The sequence below is a fragment of the Lycium ferocissimum genome, chromosome 7 (genome assembly GCF_029784015.1).
Source record: "Lycium ferocissimum isolate CSIRO_LF1 chromosome 7, AGI_CSIRO_Lferr_CH_V1, whole genome shotgun sequence".
Taxonomy (NCBI): domain Eukaryota; kingdom Viridiplantae; phylum Streptophyta; class Magnoliopsida; order Solanales; family Solanaceae; genus Lycium; species Lycium ferocissimum.
The window spans coordinates 54,470,211-54,475,103 of NC_081348.1; positions in this window are offsets into that span (position 1 = coordinate 54,470,211).

Below are 4,893 nucleotides of genomic sequence, written 5' to 3' on the forward strand. Positions count from 1 at the left end.
CCAGTTGTTATTATTAGGATTAGTGAAAAGTCTTCAAGCTAGACTAGTAAGAAGGGAAAGATTTTTATGAGAAGCCCACTTGATTCCTAAACCCCCTTGTTTTTCATTTTTTTGCGCGGAGTGCCCTTCGTTTGGGGTGGTCTTTAAATTTTGCCCCTCATATTTGAAATCTTTAAAATTTGCCCTTCGCCTAACACCCATAGGTTCCAGGTTCGAACCCGCGCGCGATCAAAATTTTAAAAAAAAAAAATTCGCAAGGCAAGTTTAAATTTCGCTATGCGGGACCGGCATACTTTTGTTAGGAATTACCAAAGTTATGCGGACCGCGCATACTTATACTTGTAGCGGACTTGGCATAAGTATGCGGGTTAAAACATAACTTTGATAATTCCTTCATAAAGTTATCGGGGTCCGGCGTAAAAGTTTGCCCGTTAAAAGTATGCCCCCACCGCGCATAACTTTGTGAAGGAATTATCAAGTTATCTTGGGACCCGACATACTTATGCCTTATGGGCGGACGCGTAAGTATGTCGGGTCCGGCATAACTTTGATAATTCCTTCACAAAGTTATGCCGGTCCGCATAAAAGTTTGCCCATTAAAAGTATCCCCCACCCCGCATAACTTTGTGAAGGAATTATCAAAGTTATGCGGACCGGCATACTTGCATCTTTTATGTATATTAAAAAAATAAGGCATGAGTATGCGGGTCCAATGGCATAAAATGTGTAATTCCTTAACAAGTGTATCTTTTGTTGGCGGCATAGCGAAATTTAAACTACAAGCCTTGCGAATTTTTTTTTAAATTTTTGCGCAATGCGTGAAATTTCCGGATCACAATTTGGGTAGTAAAGTGGCAAATTTTTAAAGATTTCAAATATGAGGGGCAAAATTTAAAGACCACCCCCGTCCAAGGGGCACTATACTAAAAATATTGCCCTGTTTTTTAGGCTTTGTGATGTTTACCCAATTACTAAGAGTGAAGCCTTTTTTTTTTTTTTTTTTTTTTTTTAATCATTAGTAGATCTCCGGATAAAATTTCTTTGAATCCTATTATTCAGTTGTATACGGTAAAAACCGGATATATGCAAGACCGGTGAGACCGGGGGCCGAGGGTAGGACCAAATGAGCACTAGTATGATCGGTCTTTCCTTCGACGGGGGGATCCACCGGATGTGGCGATCCAAGGAAAGAAAGTAAATACGGTTGGTCGGTGTCTAAGACCAAACTACGTTGCCGTTAGTCCGTTTTCTCCAAGTTAAGTTCTCGTGGCCGTTAGTCCGGTTTCTCCATGTCCGAATTGATCGTAGGCGTTGGTCCGGTTAACCAGTTGCGGAATCGCCACGCGTCAAGACCGTTCTGTCATTTAAAAGCACGAAGAAAAACGGGTGTCGGTATGTACGGTCGTACCTTATCCTTTTAGGGTTTCTTTATTCTAAAAAGGCTTTGTATTGTATGTAAGGCCCATGAGGCAAAACTATAAATAGAGGACATTTCCCTACTTTTAGGGGTTAGCTTTTTGAGATCTAGAACATTGTAATAGAAGCTTATATTGAAACTCTCTCTGATTTTGGTCCGGATCTACAGTGTTCTTGGCTCTGTTTATCCACTCAATACAATGCATTGCCATATATATATATATATGTATACTTTAGCTCGATCACCAATATCAGTATACTTATTATAGGCGAAAACTCACATATCTATATATATTATTACAAATAAATCTATATCAATCTCATATCAACTGAATAATAGATTAAAATCATCCGCATATCCTATACCTCACTTACAAATTCAATTATCACCTAATTTCGGGGTAAACATCAGTGTTTTAGAAGGCAGAAGGAAATTGCATGGTATGCGCAGGAATGGCATTAGAATGGCATTAATTAGAATCAACCTACCTGCGGAGTAAGAAATTTGATTTTCTAATTCGCCAACTTTTTTCGCACATTATCTATAATATAACATAAATCAACCTCTTTGAGGTTGTGGTTAATGATAGGAAAACCAAGACACTTAGGAAAATTATTATTAGTAGTTAGACTAAAAGATCTAGGAGTTAGTATCTGTTTAAATTGGTCCAGAATTTGGACTTGATTCGGTTGATAGTTTGTCTTGATAAATCAAAAAATAAAATAAGGCAATTTCTAATAGCCTGCACATTATGAAAATTAGCCCTTGCCATTAGTGTAAGATCATTGGCATATAATAAGTAAGAGAGAGGGGGTCCTTTAGGTAGAGGTGGATCCAGGATTTGAAGTTCCCGGGTGCCGCGTTATTAAATCAAGTTGGACTTCGGGTCAGGTTATTCGTTTTTTCAGGCTTTCATTCGGGTTATTCATCTTTTCAGATGAAACATTTGTTTATAGCAATATACAAAAGAAGCATTACACCTAACATTCGACTGAGATCTTGAAGTGCAAAAGCATAAAACTTCCAATAATATTACTAATATCATAAATATCCATCATTCATTTACAATTGTCCTCGATGAGGTTTCATCTTCTGAAAATGATCAATGATGACATCATTACTTTCATTTGTAAATACATCACGCTCTATGTAACAAACTAATCAATTATTTAAATATTGATCATCAATGCTATTCCGCACTTTATTTTTGATCCACTTCATGGATGATAATGCTCTCTACACAGTTGTGGTAGCAACAGGTAAGATCAGAGTCAACTTCACAAGTAAATAAACAAGTGAATAAGTATCCACAAGATTTGCCTTAACTAATGCTTTTGTCAAATCACGAATTCCTTGCAAGTTGGAGAACTTGTGATTACCACTTCGCATATGAAATATGAAAATATCGAGTTGGTAACTCAAATCTCAAATCTATACTTCATCAAACTCGTCTGGGTAACACTTTGTCAAAGTCATGATTTTATCTTTATCAAAATTAGTAAAAGAATTGACTGGATTCAAGCTACCCATCCCAAGAAGCAAATCACTACTCTCTACATCAAGATGATGATTAAGTTCTTGAAGTTGAACATCAATCATAGCACAAAAGATTTCAACACGCAAGTGGTGTGACTAACAAACACCAGAAGACTTACGCTTTGACTTTTTAGGAAAATAAGATTCATCTAACTTGGGAATCAAAATATCAGGCACATCACCTAATAAGGAAACATCATCCAGCAAAGACTTCCATCTAGTTTCCCTCATATCTTGCAATCTTTTTTTTATTTTTTTATTTTTGCAACGTTAAGAAACTCCACAGCATTAATAATGTCTTGATACTTTTTTGGTAAAGTCTTGCTCAACTCATTTAACATTTCCAATACTTTCAACATCAAGTGAAGCATAAAAACAAATTTGAATGTTTTAATCTTAGTCAAAAGATGTTTTTCTTGATTTTTATCACTTGAGGTGGAACTTCATGTTTAATCACTTCAAGCACATAAACAATTGTTGAGAAAATAACAATAAAGTTATCTAATGTTTTGAAATGTGATCCCCAACGAGTATCAGCTGGTCTTTGAAGTCCGTGTGTTTGATTTAGTCCTCGTCCAATATGAACTTCACCTAATTCAAGTAATTGCTCCAACTTTTTAGCTTGATGATGGCAAATCAAATCTCTACGCTTAAAAGATCCTTCAACAACATTCAACACGTTAGTAACATGATCAAAGAAGTCTTCAACATCCCTATGTTTTTTAGCAATAACTACAAGTGTTAATTGCAATTGATGAGCAAAACGATGAATGTAATATGCTGTTGGGCTATCTTTCATAATCAAAGTTTTGGAACCATATATCTTTCCTCTCATATTACTAGCTCCATCATAACCTTGTCCACGTATTTTGAAAGAACTTAGTGAGTGATTGGAAAGCAAAGATTAGATTTCTTCCTTCAATGAGCATGCCGATGTATCACTATCATGGACAAGATCGGTAAATCGTTCTACCACTTCACCATTCTTATCAACATACCGCAACACGAGAGCCTCTTTTTGTGAGATGTCTTTGGACTCATCAACTAATATGCCAAAGTAATCTCCGTTCAAGTCTCCAATTATACCTTTCAACGTTTCTTTTGCACAAGCATTGACAATATCTTTTTGGATCATAGGACAAGTCAAAATATCATTTTGTGGAGCATTTTCTAATATCACTTTTCCCACATCCGGATGCTTGTCCCAGCAATCGCAAAAATCCTAGAAAGAAGCCTTGATTTGTTGAAGATTCACTTTCATCATGACTGTTGACACCTAATTTTTGACCTCCCGTAATTTATTTTAATCACCTAAAGTCTTTAGGTGTCAAAGGAAGTGAAATAGATATTTTTAGATGGGTAAAATGATTTTTATAAAAAATGTTTACCATCCTTATTTGGTAAAGAAATAATTTCCATAAAAATTATGAGTCCATTGGAAATATTTTTAGAATAATATTTGAATATTATTAGGATAATATTTGGATTTCTCAAAAGGATTGAATCAATCTAATAACTATTTCACTTCTTCAAAATTCAAGAAAAATTAGGCATTTAAAATAAAAATTCAAAATTCAACAAATTGATTTATTGTAAAATAATAGGTCATTACAACCAAGGTAAGATTGCAATTTAAATAATCAATTGAATAATCTATCTTGTATTTTAATGGCTAAAACTCGTAGTTTACTTAAAATAGGGCTATTTTGCAAAATAAGGGCTATGATTGCAAAATAGGTTTAAAAGGGTCCTTATTTTGAACAAAATAGCAAATTAGTGGACATTTTTAAAATGAGGCTATTTATTTAAAACACGGTTTTTTAATAGGAGCGTATACATGGATATACACATGAATATATGTATACATGTGTATAATCCATGTATTCGCGTATCAATTGGGCAAAATAATCTGCTCTGAATTTTTAACCTTGCAAGGAGTG